This window comes from Lates calcarifer, linkage group LG2, assembly GCF_001640805.2.
Source record: "Lates calcarifer isolate ASB-BC8 linkage group LG2, TLL_Latcal_v3, whole genome shotgun sequence".
Taxonomy (NCBI): domain Eukaryota; kingdom Metazoa; phylum Chordata; class Actinopteri; family Centropomidae; genus Lates; species Lates calcarifer.
The window spans coordinates 22,376,080-22,392,363 of NC_066834.1; the positions used below are offsets into that span (position 1 = coordinate 22,376,080).

General features: G+C 42.4%; 1 long non-coding RNA gene across 1 annotated transcript in view; it reads right to left on the reverse strand.

The window, feature by feature from the left end:
• Positions 1 to 379: 379 nt before the first annotated feature.
• Positions 380 to 16,284, reverse strand: part of LOC108877041 (uncharacterized) — a 67,938-nt gene continuing 52,033 nt past the window's right edge. Inside the window, exon 4 of the long non-coding RNA XR_001960061.2 lies at positions 380 to 548. This is a non-coding gene — a long non-coding RNA (uncharacterized LOC108877041). The remainder of the gene's footprint in view (positions 549 to 16,284) is intronic.

The following is a 16,284-nucleotide window of genomic DNA, read 5'->3' on the forward strand; positions in this document are numbered from 1 at the left end:
CTGCTCCACCAGCCTTTGATAAGAACAGAGGGAAATTAAAATCATGAACCTGAATTATGAATCCAATGACAAGATAGCCTCCGAAGGCTCTTTCTCTGCACCATCTCTCTTGGCTATTTCTTCTCCTCTCTCTCTTTCCGACTCTCTCTCACTTTTACTCTTACTCTTTATTTCTCTTTCAATTCCTGTGTTGTTCTCTTTCACTTTTTTCCTTTTTTCTCAACCCCGCCCCCATTCTCTTTTGGTTGCAGAGGATTCAACTGCTAGCATATTCCATAACAGAGAGAGAGAGAGAGAGAGAGAGACGGACCGAAAAAGACGAAAAAAGTTTCAAACGACGATAACACACAGTTTGATAAAACTGACAAGGGACTCAATTAAGGCTTCCCTGTCAAAGCAGGAGTGATATTTTATTAAGTCGCAGTGTGCCATTCGATGGGTACATCAAGCGACACATCTGTAGACGAGAGGACTGCACCAGCCGGGTAAGAGGGACACGTGTTGCCACTTTCAGGAAACATCAGTCGAAGCTCACTTCATCACATCTGCTGAAAAATTAAGAGACCTCGATATTAGGATGCTCATTTACTTTTTCATGCACCACCCCTAGTATTTGAGGAGAGACTCCTGCTGCCCCCCTTTTATTTCAAACACATCCAAGCACAAAGAGTCCTGGTATTTGCTTTTGTTCCATTACCATCAGAACAAGCGTGGCCAAGATTCTGCCACATCTAAAAAGACAACAACCAAAAGCCTGCACCGTCGTAGTCACACATGCATCTTTTAAGAAACAGATTTTTTAGGGCAGGGAGTACGCTTATTTTGTAACTGCGTCTAATGTTTGAGTTGCGATTCTGTTTCCAAGATTCTTGATTCACTGCAAATTCAGTATAAAACAGGTGTATTAAATGTTTCAGTATCACTGCAGTACTTTATTTCTGAATATACACTCAATTTGGTGTCTAAAGTATAATATTTGACAAGGCTCACCAGACATAAAGGAGCATGTTTTTTTCAAATGTAAAATTTGTTTATACATTTGTGTGTGTGCAGGGTGGCGGTTTTCCTCAAAATGAGCCTTCACTGGCATGTCAGTGTAACAGAAACACTGTCTGCATTATCTTAAACTACTGAAAGGACTTATCTACTTTATCAGTACTAAAATCATATAATGTCATGTTACGACATGTATCCCATTTTCCCCGGAGGAAAAACTCATATTTGTTTCTCTCTGGCTTTTACTTTGTTTGTCTCGCAATTGCGATGTGTGGCTGATGTGGCACTGACCCTAACACACTTTACTAGTGTTTGCAAATATAAATTAAAACTCGGTCTACCGTTGCACTCATTTTAAGTCGCTCTGGATGAGAGATTCGGTAAAATACCTGCAATATAAAATGGAATGTAGCTTTCTTTGTCTATCACTGCAAACAGAGGATCTGAGTATCAACATTACAGATAGACCTGGTTGTTTGTGTGGACAATGGCAGATATATTCAGCAAGTTCCTTCCTACTTTAAATTTCTTTTTAAATAAAAGTAAACTTAATCCCTCAGAGAGAGCAAGCATGGTGGTGTTGTTAAAAAAAAAACAGCAGTACTGTGAAGAGGCCATGGTGTTACAGTAAGATGAAACTTTAATTCTGAAGTCTCTCTTGTAATTGAGATTGCTCTTGTAGGATGTTGTATTGCTGAGAAAAAACAGATGCCCCTGTCCACACACACTCACACTCACACACACACACACACACACACACACACACTCCATAAATATGTGTGTGCATGGGTTTACATGCTGTTGTACACAAGTATGGGTCAACATGCCAACTTGCCTACAGTGTAGGTGAATTGTTTGTGTATGGCTGTTTGCCTTCATCTCCACAAATGCGTGTGTGTGAGTACATGTGCACGTGGTGGAGCTGACACTTGGTTGTACAGGAGCTCAGTGCTGACCATACATAGTCTGTTTCATCTAGAACAAAAGCTCTGTTGGAGGACACAAAAGGCCAGGTTCAAAAGCGTTGCAGGCATCAGGAGCCCAGGCCTAGATACATGAAACAATCAGTGTAAACTTGTCCACAGCTAAGAGGGCTGTGATGCACCTACAACAATGCTCCTCATGCTCAACTGCAAGCAGGCTTCTGTCCACATAAGACAAGATTAAAGCTCTGGGTAGATCAAACACAGTGTTGATGATTAGCACAAAAGAATGTTTTTGTGTTTCTATCATTGATTAATATGTTGCTCCCAAGACGAGCGATGCATCATGCATGACTTCTGCGTGCTGCGTACATCTGAAACTGCAGCACTCTGCTCTGTGTAGCTGACACAGGAGCGTGGCGGGCGAAAAAAGGCAGGGGACATCTGCATGCCTGTGTGTGTGTATGGGAGGTTTTCTCAGATGTATGTGTACAAATGAATCTTATATGACAATCGTGATGAGTGAGGGTGGGTGTGTAACTCATTCGTAAGGCTACATCTCAATGACAGCTACCGGAGATACAATGATGGATTCAGGCACTGACAAGCGGCAGTTCTGTTTTAATGAAGAGTAAAGTACACACATGTACATACATACACACACACTACTATAAATGTCTGAAGGTCTCACTCTCCTCCCTCTCTGTTATTCCCTCATTTCTTCTCTTCTCCTCCTTCCTCCATCACTCTCTCCAGGATATTTATGACTGATAGATCTGTCAGTGCTCTTGCTAAACAAATGAAAGTTGTGGCTTGCGCCGTCGAGGCGACGCTTTCATCAGCGCTCGGCAGGCTCGGTTTGAAGTGGGCCCCCGCCTCCCTTGTGTACCGGCACTGAACTTGATGAGCTAGTACTTGGGAATGTGACTTTTACATTCAGTCACCGCATGTAGCAAAACTGTGTTTATTTTTCAGCTGAAGAAATCTGATTAGGTATTATAGGTCTGTCATGTGATTATGCAACACAACATTTATTTCTGTATGACTGTCATTGTGCTTATACTGCAGCAGCAAGTAAAATTATATTTGAGTATTTCACCTTAAGGGAAGTAAAAGAAAAAATCATGATCGTAACATGAGTGCTTTGCTTACTGAGAATCAGTGCAACTTAAGTTCTCCTCGGACAGGACAAGTTTTACACAAAGAGGTGAGGTGTCATTTTTACCAGGGCATTGTGAATTTAATCCCATTGGAATTGGTTATGTAAGTAATTTTTATGAAGTGAGGGTTGCTGTGCCAATAAAGATTGCAGCTTCTTCTACTTCCCATTAAACAGCCACTAAAAAATACCTTAAAGCAGTCTTACACAAAGCCATTAGTAAATAAGAGGCTACTTCCTGGTCTTACCTCAAATTTTCCTGTCCTTCATTACAAGTGAGGCATGAGATAAAGCCTTTGAATTCTTTACTCATTTTCAGTTATAGCCACTAAGAAAAGAAAATTAATTCAGTCCAGAGACATATTGTTATTCTGTGACAACACATAAATTATGCAGATTCTCACACATCTGTATTTCCATTGGCTCATTAAAAAAAAAAAAAAAAAAAATATATATATATATATATATATATATATATATATACACACACACACACACACTACAGATGTTCTGCTATAACAATCACCTATGTATGGGAGAGGGAACAATAAGTTAAGCATGAATTTATTTTTAATGTTGTGGCAGAAAGGGAAAGAAGAATGAGAGAGAGAGAGAGAGAGAGAGAGAGAGAGTGTGTGTGTGTGTGTTTTGTTCACCCTTACTACCTGCAGGCTGTTCTGCCCTGAACAGACACCAGTGTGTTGTCCGCCCAGGGGCATTGTGTCTAGTTTGGCCTAGCTTTGGTCCCCTCACCATCACTTTGCTACTGTCACTTTGAAACCTGAAAAACCTCCACCAACCCACTCTCTATCAATGAATCACACATATAGTCACACATATTCTTTTTTTTCCAACATTTGCCTTCATTGATCCAAGAATTTCAACATAATCTGACCCATAGTGGTATACAGTCCTACTACAGTCTTTCAGGGTTAGATAATCAGCATTAAAAAAAAAAAGAGGATGATTTAGGCTCATTGAGTACATGCTTGGCTTTTAGTATTTCTTCAACATCGACCTGTTGCAGACAAAATACAAGCTCTGTTTTGGTATGCAGAGGAAATTAGACTCTTCTAGTACAATGTCCTATCTGTTTGTCGGGTTATATCAAGAACAGGCTCATTCAGATGAGCTAAATCAAAGAAAAACCATCTGAGCAAGCTCCAGGTCTGACCCTTGTTTTGTTCAAATTACTTGTGTCTTGGCACACACTCACACGCAGCAACACATAAATACATACACACACAAACACACATGCGCAAAATGTTTAGTCTCCTCCAAATATGTATGTGTGTATTCAAAAGTGAGAGGTAAACAAGTTTAATCATCCTGTTCCATGTCGGTTCCACTGACAGTTTATGTTAACAGAATAGGAAGAGATGAGAAAGGTGGAGCTGCAGCGTTTTTACCCCAGCTGAAGCTATAAGTAGAAAAAACTGCAAAGAAGAAAAAAAACAACAACAATAAATAGTTAGGGGGTGATGTAACATAGCCTAACAGCGCTAATTGGATACACATATATTTGTGGACGAGAACTTAACGGGCCCTTAAATTATGCATTAATCAAACAAAGCTTAATATGAACTGACAAAGAGCTTGGCAATCTGGCAGCCATCTGGAAGACAGGCCTGTCAGTCACAGAGAGGTGAGAAAGAGGGATGGCTGAACTCTGGGTTAACCCCAAAGAGAGGGAGATAGGAGGGAGAGAAAAACAACACGACAGAAAAAGAGACAATGAGAGCTAGAGGTTGAGAAAGACAGTGAGAGAAGTTGGGTCTAAAGGTTACATAGACAGATATAAAGAATACAGAAGTTGATTTGGACATTGTTAAAGATGGGGGGTCAAGTATCACTGACGCCAAAACAAGGTCAGTTAGAGAGGCGTGTTTTTGACAGCTCTGTTGAAACGCATTGTCAGGGTCATCATATCTCAGCTTTACAAATAGCCACATGTACACACAAACTCTTTGCGCTGCACACCTCGCACACAGCCTCACTGCTCCACACACAGCTAACCACACACACAAACACACATTTGCAATGCTACTTGCAAATATTGACAAAGCACACTGAGCCACGCAGAAAGCTACACAACCACCCATTCTTTCTGTCTTTCTCACAAATGCACACTACAATCCCTATTCCACAAGCACCCAACGCACGCTTACTTAACACGGACGAATAGGCTTTACACTTAACTTGTGGCATGTCTGACTGCAGTCTGTACCTCATGAACCCTGTTGACAAGCTGAGTTGTTTTTGATAATACTGTTGTCGGTTGCAGTTGTATGCTATAAGTATGCTGTGGGTGCAGACCAAAAGCCTACAATCAGAAAGTTCTCCAGTTGGCACATAGTTATACCACCAGGCTGATCGGTTGCCATCTGCAGCTGCTTCATTCCGCAGATGGGGACACAGTAACGAGGCGAACAAGAAGAAAACTGACAAGACTGTGATACAAGCAACGAGCGATACTTCTACCAGCTCACACTGCACTTTGATTCGCTCCCTCCAGTGGTTAGAGTGATTTTGATTTTACCCGCCTGTAGTGTACTTAGGCTCCTTTTCTCCTTATAAATCCAAGTCTGATTTCACATTGTTCTCCACCTAAGTTATGTATGACAAACGCCTGGGGCCAAATCACCATCAAAGCAGCACATCGCAGGAACACGGCGCTTCCGAGCTTCTTAGTGATGACAGATGTCACTTTTGAAGTGAGCAAGGGGATGAAAGTGGCGGGGATGTGACGGGCAGCATGAGGACAGCTTCTCCGCCGCGACCTGCCATCATCAGTGCTGCTGAGGTGTAATGGGGAGAGACTGGAGGGGCCTGGAAGCTCCAACGGCCGTCTGGGGTGTCTGTCTCGGTGCCCAACGGGGGCCAAGTCTTACATGTCATAGGCACCTAGCCTGCAAGCAGCCAGCACCCAACCTGGCAGCCCAAAAGCCAGACAGCCAGCCAGCCCACAAGGCTGCTAGTCAGTCAGCCAACCAGCCAGCAACTCATCATGCCTCTGCCACCCGATTGGGATGGAAGTGTCTCCCTCCGTTACACTGGCTGCTCTGCCAGTGGATTCGTCAGGGTATAGAGAGAATAGCTAATCTGAGGGAACCAGCGGCCCAGAATCAAAGGGCCACTGGCTTCTGTCTTCCTTGTGTGTAGCAGCGCTCACCTGGGTACTATCCCCGGTGTGGCAGAGCGAGCAGCAAGAGGACTTGGTAAACAAGGCAGAGCAATGCAACTTTCAAACAGAGAGGCAGCTAGTGCAGGGAAACCAAAACAAACTCTTAACTCAGGAAATTCACAGAACGTTTTCCCCCTGCCTTCTCCACTGTTCCCTGTGTCTTTATTGTGGCTTGATATGTCACCACTGTCTATATCTCCTACTTACTCAGGACTTCAAGTGGCTGTCTCTATTTTGCTGGGCCATAAATTATTCAGTGCCATGTGTCTTCTTAGTATCTGCGCTTTCCATTGGGTTGCTATCTTATCCCCTCTTCTGAAAGAAGGGCTGGTGCTTTGAGACAGAGTTTGCAAAAGGTAACACAGGAACTTCAGCACCAACAACCACTTTCTTAGTAGGAGCTCTTGTCAAGTACATATATTTGTTCCAGCACAAGGAAAATATGAAAAAGAAAAACAAGAAAAAAAGTTGTATCTGAATACAACATGGAAACCAACAAGCTCCACTGCTGCTACGACAACAACTTGGACTAGTATCTGAGCTAAAAATAATGACAGTATTCCACATACAGGAGTGTGTGTTTTGTTTCTGTGGCGCGTGCATGTGTGTGTGTGTGTGGAGCCCAGGGAGCCCACTGTATGTAAATAGCCATATGAGACTGCATAGCATTACTGTCCAGACATTGAAGAGGTGACCTGATCCCAATTAATCACACAATCCCAGGGAGAACTGTCACATCCCATCTCCATCAGCAGTACCATCCTGTTCTGTCTCCCTCCCTTGTCATCCTCTGTTCCTCCATCTCTTTTACTCTCCCTTTCTCTCCTCTCTCTCTCACTCTGTCTCATACACACACACACCAGACACTGCACGCATACCCTACAAGGCCCCATCATCCCCTCACCAAACTTCCCCCACTTCACCTCCCTGCTTTTATTCAAACACACAGGGTCTAAAGCTGACAGGTCAGCTGGCATGGGCCAGTCGGTCCCCACCTGTCCCCTAGCTTCTTCCCCCAGAAGGCAAAGTGCCAGAAGAGCGAAGAAGAGGCACTTCTATCTTTACAGCTGCCAAAACAGGATGCAGCCTTAGGCTTTCTATCCCCCAAAGAGATGGGAGTGCTTGCATTGCACCGGTATCAGTGAAGGAGAGCGTCTCTTTTATGGCTTATCACACTGTTCAAACACGAGTACACTGATGTGAAGATGGCGACAAAAAGATTCCACATATATGTGCAAGAGGCAGGTTGTTTTATTAAAATATGACATGATACTGAGTATTTGTAATGCCAATGTATATTAGATAGAAAAAGGTGAAGTGAGCCTTATTTTAAATGAGGTATACAAGTATATATTTACTGTTCTCTTGACTGTCACGACTACAGATGTGGGTCCAGATGTGGTAAAGTGATGATTGTGTCACATGAATCCACACACACACACACAAGCCCGAGCCTGAGTATGATTAAGAAATCGTAACATTAAATATGAGGTTGTGGTTGAGTGTCATTTTATATTTGTACTGTCACCTTATATTATTTCTGGGAATATTATTTCTATTATTTCTGCTGAAATTGCATTAGTGGTCAACAGTGTAAAAAAAGTTTTCAGATGGAGAGATGAGCAAAAATGAAAAGCCCATCTATTGGACATTTTTTGACTCTTATGTGACCTGCAACTCAAACGACTGGTCTAATGAAGGTTGTCTGTCGAATCTTTCAACAACACTAAAGTGAAACATTTCCCATTTTTTTTAAAATCTTTTTTATTTTTCATTTTTAAGACACCGATGTACAAGTGGAGATCAAAACACCAGCCATGTCTATGAAAGTGGCATACTGGATACAGGAGTCATGTCGTAGCTTTGTCTTGATTCATCCTGATATAACCATTTTGAGTATTCCCTTTGAAAAACGGAGAACTGGCATCTTGCGAAATCACAGAGGAAGTCAGGAGACTATGTATCACATGTCGTTAAAGTTCTATTGTTTCACCCATGTGTTCGTAGACTTATTCACATCAGCTTGTTCAAGCTGTTCCCTTTTGCGCTGTTACAGTTACAGGACTGTGACAGAAAAATCACAGGTCTGCAAAGCAGGGTAAAGCAGGGTTTTCTGCCCTCATTCAAACCATGTATGACAGTTGATAGTTTTAAAAAGTTGTTGTGTTGGGAAATAACTTTTTGCTGCTGTTGCTTGGCAAAGTTTACATGAAAGGAAATGCAGTGTAAAACTGTGGTAGACTTAAAAAACTATTGAACTATACTACACTATTTGTCTCTGATTCAAAGAGGTTTTATGATTAGCTCAGGGTCTCTCACTCAGTCTTTCTCTTACACTCTTCCTCTACTATTCATCCCTGTCTGAGCAGCCTCCTCTGCAGCTACTATAGTTCCTCATTAGTGGTTGTGTCTGTGGATGAGGACTGTAATCGCAGGTGCTGTAAAAATATGAGTGTGTGCCAAGGGAAAGGAAGGTGGGAAGTAGGGGGCCACGGGGCCATAGTAGGGCCCACAGGGGAACCTGTAGAAGAGAGAAAGGCTTCACCTTGGGACTCAATCTTAGAGGAGAGAGGAGGAGATGGGTGGTTCCCAAAACACCATAAATTCCCCTCCTCTTACATCGTCTTGGGTACTTTCCTAGCAATCTTTCTATCATTTATTCTTCTAAACATGCCATAGAAAAACTGAAAATTGGGGGAAAAAATGGAACAGTGGGATAAGTATTTATGATGGTAATGAGGCCCCATGTGGCCTCCTCCATCTTAAATCTTGTTAATCATCAGGTGAGTGAGGGCTGTTTTACTGGGAATCCACAAAGGACAGCAGTGTGTTAAGGTGCGTGCAACAATCGGATACACATCTCTGCTAGTACCTCACAGCAGCAGCAGCACTGCGGAGACATTAACCTTTACCAGAGTGAGAAAAACCTCCGCCTCTCCTCTGAATTGATTTATTTAAACTTTTCTCCTGAGACATATATTTCAAAAAACACCTTAACATGTTCACGAGTAATAGAAAGTGAAGGAGAATGTTTTAATCTAGCAGTCAAACGTGCATTTTGCCTTACTCATTTTTACAGATCACTCTGTAAAAACTCATGTTAATTATGAATAAACTTTAAACAAACCTAAATTATACAGCAGGCTAAAAGGTCAAGTAACTACCGAATCAGAATGTTTATTTGTACCTTCAAGTTACAAGGACCTCTAGCAGCTATAGGAATTATGACTCTTGTTCATTGAGAGCAAAGATGGAGGTAGGAGAGGTTGTTATACAACCACAAAGTCAGCAAAAGGAGAGGGCTGGGGTGATGGACAGGTCGACAAAACATTGGACTTCAACACAGGAGACCGGTTCCTGTATCCAGCTGGCAGTCAACATTGGTTTCTTTTAACCCTGACCACGACTGTTCCCCAACCTTAACCATGTAGCTACTATTTTAACCATGACGACAAAGGTCCCCAAACCTTAACCATGAAGCTATTTTAACCCAGACCATGATTTTTCCCTAACCAAGTCGTTTTTGGGCCTAAACTTAACCAAGCCATTGCGGCCTAAAAATTTGTTGTGTCTATAATCTGTCACGGTTTTGGAGGTTGCTTACAAATGATGGCGTACTGCTGATGGGGGCATCAGATTGGAAAAGTGCCTCTCTGGACAAACAACACATCTTCTTGTTTCATTTGGAAGACTTACAGCCTTGCACAAAGGAGAATTCATAATTTGATTTGAACAAAATAAATTATTTTTACTGTAAAGAAAGGCGAAAACAAAACCAGCACTAAAAAGAGAGGTTCAGACAGGGTACATTTGTCTAAGATTCATCTACAGATCCATTTTAACCATTTTCAGCTTACAGATTCTTCTTCTATTTTGTGTGAACCCTGCATGGTCCAGCAACTCTGACATATCTACTGTAGACCCAGGCTGGGTAATTATGAGCTACAAAGCTCACTGACCTTGTCAAGATCTCTCTACCCTCTCCACGCTAGCCCAGTGTATAGAGGAGGGGGGTACATTCTGTGGCTGTCTAGTTTCCCCCCCCAGCACACAAACACAAACACACACACACACACACCTGGACCGTGACTGTTTACCTGCCAGGTTAAAGGGCTGAAGTCAGAGACAGAAGGAAATTTAACAAGGAAGCAAGGAAGGTGGAAGAGGATGAATATGCAGGAAGAGTAGAATGTGAAGGAGAGGGGCAGAGAGGAAGGAGGGTGGAAAGAGAATGACAGTACAAAGCAGAGGGAGAGGGTGAATGGGGGTCACAGAGTGATGAGGGGGTTAAATGCCACAAATGCCATGTCTCAAGGCCTCATAAAGACAAGCTCTGCATTGCTCCCAAGGTCAGGGCATGCACACATGCACCTGTGCGATGGTAGTGGTGGTTTTGTGGGTGGGTGGCTGGGGGAGCATGTGTGAGTGCTTCAGCGTACAGTACACACAGTCTAGTCTAGTTAGTGTATACTGTCTGGGACAAATGGCCTCGCAAAAATAAATGGTGCACCACTCTTAAAGGGGATTAGAGAGAAATAGATGCTTTTAGCTTTATCTGTAACAGATGACAGAAGAGAAGGGGTCTCTCATGAGGGCTAGTGGTAGAGCAGTGGGAAGAGAGGAAATAATGAACCGTCTCATCATAAGTTGCTAACTGGGAGAGACACACTCAGTCTCAACACTCCGCTTTAAAAGTTGTACTAGTACAGAGTCACGGTCACTCTGCAACAAAATTCTCAAAAATGTAGTGAAGCAATTATGGCAAAGTAATTCCTCTTTTTGGACATGGAATAGGTAAAAAATTAGGGTTATTGTCTAATAATCATTTCATGGTAAAGATGTAATTTTCACATTATCCACATACACAACATGTGTTCCAGACTTAGTGCTAAAGAATTGCAAAATTATATGAGAATGTGTTGGAATCCTCCTGCTAAAACATGATAATGGACAAGCCAAGTGGCAGGTTGAACATGCCAGCAGCCAACCAGCATGCACCAAAGTCTCCCAAGCCAGCCAGCTAGAAAACCCAGATGGCTGGCCAAACTGTGGTCAATGGAGTCTGCAGGAGGCAGCATTACAGCCACCCATGGTTATCAAAGCCACCGTGATCACTATGGTAACTGAGAGATCTGGAATCATCTGGAGAGCCAAGTCTTCAATTAGGGAAGGCAGGAGGCAAAAGGACAATATGTAGTATCTCCAGTCCAGCGAGCAAGACAGCAGTGAATTAGACAATGGACAAAAGCCCTTCACAAACATGCTGACATTCATACAACTATGACCTGTAAAAATACACATACATGTGCACGCACGCACGCACACACTGTACACACCCAGCTCCTAGGCCTAAAACAACCCCAAAGCCAGACAATGAATGTGGAATGGTTAAGAGTCTGATCCTTTGATCACTTCCAATATCCAGTAACTTTGCCACCTAAACCATTATTGTCCCATGAACTTAACAGGCAGAGGCATCCTTCAGCCAATTACAGGGCGGCATTAGCGTTAGGCGGGAGTGTGTGTTATATGAGACAACCAATTAAAATCACTTATGGGTAGGGTAATATCCAGTGATTTAGACCTGAACAAAACGGCTTTGGGAGGATTATCCCTAGCGTAACCTGATCTTATTCTCTTCCACTCAAAAGCACACACACACACACGCACGCACACATACATCCAGGAGCTGGCACTACAAGCTTTGCAAACCCTGCACATACACACATACACACACTAGACAGATGACAAGACAACTGGGCCTTGGGCTGCATTCATGTACACGCCTTTGTCATTCCCAGACAGGCAATGATGAGGCACATTCACATCTACAGACTACAGGCACAGAGGATTTTTGCAAACACATGCTTGCAGATAAACATACACTTTACTGGTTCTGCCACCACTTGCCTTACTACAGACCTTTTAGCCTCTAATCAAATTGCATTCTCTAAATATTTTTTTTCCCTTTTTTAGCGGAGTTAAAATGATGAAAAACCCAAAGGCAATCCAGATACACACACAAGGATCTCCTTCGAGATCACATATGAATGACAATAACTGATGAGTGGGTTGTGGAAAAGTGATATAAATCATAATAAATCAATGATCCAAAACACACAAAACAGTGAAGAGCCAAGCCTGGGACAAGTTAGCAAACTGAACTGGAAAGTGATTTTGTTGACCACAGGTTTGCTTATTTTTCTATTATATGAGGCAAGCAAATACCAGAGGTGATGGCCAGTCTTCCTGCTGTCAACAACCACTTTTCTTGCTGAAATTTTAACTTTGAAGTGAACTTACTTTCTCTGAAGACTGACTCTTCAAAAAATGGTTTGTGCTAACACTTCTTCAACTACACAATATAATCCCTGCTTTTTGTAATTCATTTATTAACTGAAATTGAATTTCATTTAAGAAATTAATTGATGAATTAAACAACTCAGATTCTGTTCTCCAAATATTTTTGCTTTCTTACCTATCTAACTACAACATCTACCTTCCAGCCAAAATACCTGCTTACAGCATAGAGATACTATACCTTTCAGAATAAAGTTTAACGAAATCCACAATTTAAAAAAATCACAATGTACAATATATATAATGTACAAGTTGGATTCTAAGGCAGACTTTTTTTCAGTGTAAAGCTAAGGTCCACAACCAACACTAGTCAGATGGATGAGGGTCAATGTGAACTTTGTCTACAAAGAGTCAGAAATACAGTCTGGCTGATGCCAGTCAATCCCATGGGATTTACTCTTTATGCTGAGGCCTTCAATCTAATCCTTAACAGGTTTGGTTTTCAGGCCTTGTGTCTGTGCTTTAAAATGTTTTTGCACTCTGGTTCAAGAGAGCAAATGCCAATTCTGAGTAAATGGAAGTTTAAGTATTGATAATGCTGTTGAGATCACTGTTGACTTTAAACCCATGTATAATTGAAGCAATGAGCCCCATAAAATGACATCATCATGAACTCTCCTAGTCTCAAAGAACTGAGACAATCCCCATTATTTTTTCAGTGTCCCGCTATTTCTCATTCCCATGGTCTGGACAGCAAATAACTATCATCTCCTCACCATTTATGCACACCAGCCAAACCCAGCATGTAGCCTACTGCGGAGCTGGGAGTCTGCTAATGAGCTAATGGCTAGTGCTCTACAGCCATTTGACTGACATGGCCAATCCGCAAGCTCTGTTTGCCTTTCACCTACTTGTGGCTCCACTGTACTGCCAAAGCTCCCATTAATTCTCCCCATGGACGTTTTTTTAAGGCATCCACAGAAAACCATTGAAACGCAACCTAAAACCTCAAATGGGCATGTCAGTGTGGGCTAAGTTTAAACTGGCACAGTGGAGTGTACTTTCCTCCACCTCGGGACCACTGAAGCTGACCTCGACATGCAGAGAGACAGTTTAAGGGATGTGTACTTGCTGATGTGCCTTGGCTAGATGTGTCTGCTAGATCACTAACTGTGAGGAAATGTAGCATTGTCAGGTTGTTGTGGTGGGCTGTGTGGTGAGACTGGTCCTCACTTTTCCCCCCATTTCTAGCCACCACAAATGTGTCTTTCCAGGGGTCAAGACAGGAAAAGAAATCTGTTTAAGTGGGGGAAAAAAAGTTCTTCCAAGACCTTGTAAAATACCCATGTCTGGGGACAAATTGTTTGACTCAAATAAGCTTTGAATAAAGAGATTTTGGAAAGAAAAAGAAAACCAGAATTAGCTGACAAAGGAAGAGATCAGTAGTTCTACATAGAAAGAGATAAAAATAAAAACAGCTGACTAGCACTAAGCCTTTTAATCTTTCTGGTTTGGAAATAGAAATAGCATTTCTGGCAGTCATTTAAATTCATCAGTCTAAAACAAAATCATACAGTCTGCCAAAATGTATGACACAGACACTCTCCATGAGAACATTAGTCCAGCAATTTGAAACCTTGCACTCACAAATCACCGTACAAAGCACAAGAGGGAACAAAGCAAAATTGACCTTTCAAATGATTAAGCTGAAACATTATCATCATGTTCCCTATTTTTTCCTCCCCTAGATCAGAACAACTGCTTTGCCAGTTCAGAGCTGGCAGGGGCAAAGCCCATCTATGATTTCAGTTCAGAGCTGCTGGGCTGAGGGGCCAAGCTGGCCAGTGCCCATCTGGAGCGGGCCAAGTGTCTGCTCCACTCAGGCTCAATGCACAGTGGTGATTACTGCGATGGTGCGGCGGCGGTCATGGTGGTGTGGTTATAAATATAAGCCCTGGTCTGATCCCTCTTGTTCATAAACAGAGGTTTGGAGCTGCTGTGGGAACCGAGCACAAAGGCTTGTGGGCCTCTGAGGGCAACTGTGCTCCACAGCCACTATACTACCTCAGGTTTGTCTGGCCAGCTGGTGGTGTCTCACCAGATGAGGACGGCTGGGCAGCAAATAAGGGGACTGAACAACAGAACAGAGGGATGGAGCAACGGTTGGCACCAGTAGAGATGGTGGCAAAGATATGAAGGTTGGAGCATGAGAGTGGATAGAGGCCATAGGGCGCTGCTTCAAATTGACTGGGAGATTCTGCTGCACTGTGGAAAAGAAATAAGGCTCGAGGATTATTTTGCACAGACTTACTCTGGAGGGACTGAGTGAAGAGTGGATGTGGATGTGTGCTTTCCAAATGAAAATGCAATATCCAGAATTTCTGAGTTCAGTCTCTTAATAGATATTATATTAAATTAATACTGACTAACCCAATAGTGCAGAGTTTGACTTTGATAACAGTCTTCAATCCCAAATACATCATGTCTCTCAGACTTGATCTAATCAGCGTAGCAGGATCTGAACCCAAGTGGTGGCATTCTCCAGTGAACTAACTCTGCCATGTTGCCCACTAATCCATGCCTGGATCAGCTTACCACCAACTCCCCGCCCCTCTCAACCCCTGCCTGCCAGTGGTCATACGGCTCACAATGTCTGCTCCATGCCCAATCCTATATTAGCATTAGCATCAAGGGTTAAGCTGCAAATGCTGCCAGCTGTGCACGGCTGCCCCCGCTACACCAAACCTGTCTGAACAATAGAATGGCATGGGGGCAGGACAGTTGGGATGGGGTGGACTGGAATCCCCGGGGGGTAAGCGTGGCTGTAGTGCCATCTTGTGCCAAGTGTTTTAAGTTGTTATTTAAGAGAGAGGCAACAGAAAATATCTGTAACATGAAAATAGTAAATGAAATAATAAATAAAAGCAAGAAAAAATTGTTAAATAATATATATATATATATATGTGTGTGTGTGTGTGTGTGTGTGTTAACTTAACAGTCTAATAAGAAGCTAAAGACTTTGCAGTGACATCTGCTATCAAATTAACAATAGAACAGAATTCTCTAAATGTCTCATGCCACATGTGTCATGTTAAAGTTGTTCAAATAAATTTGCTGCCATTTGTTACACTCTTTAACCTGTAAGTTAAGTGCCTAATCGTAGTAAGATATTTATTCTGCTTTGCTTTTAATGGGTCAGCCCAGCAGTAAATAAAACCTTTTACTCTGACAGTGCTGGTGCATTGCTTTACTAAAACATGTCAAGACAGTGCACTGGTGTAGAGCACAGCAGAGAAGGGCATGGCTGAGCTGGCGACACTGCTTTCTCAGTTAAGCTGATAATTGCCCTTATTGATGTATAAAAGATATCCCACAGAGCCTTGTGAAACACCATTAGCAGGCAAAAGCTGAATTGTTCATGAGCTGCCTCCAAATGAGGAAGAGGGGCAAAAAAAAAAAAAAAAGAAAACTGAAGATTAATAAGACTTCCCCTGGAGTGTGATAATAACATGATGTATGTGTGTGTGTGTGGGCCCATGTGTGAATGTGTATTTTCAGCCAAGCCTCTGAAGAGTTTCCATTACTAAAAGACATTATTCTCGGAAACTAATCTATTTTAAATCTCAAATTGAGGGGAAAAGATGTAATGTCATTTAGCATACAGGGAAGGGTGATGGTCATTATCATAAGGGCCCTCCTCATTTCGACTAAGGCTGCTGAAG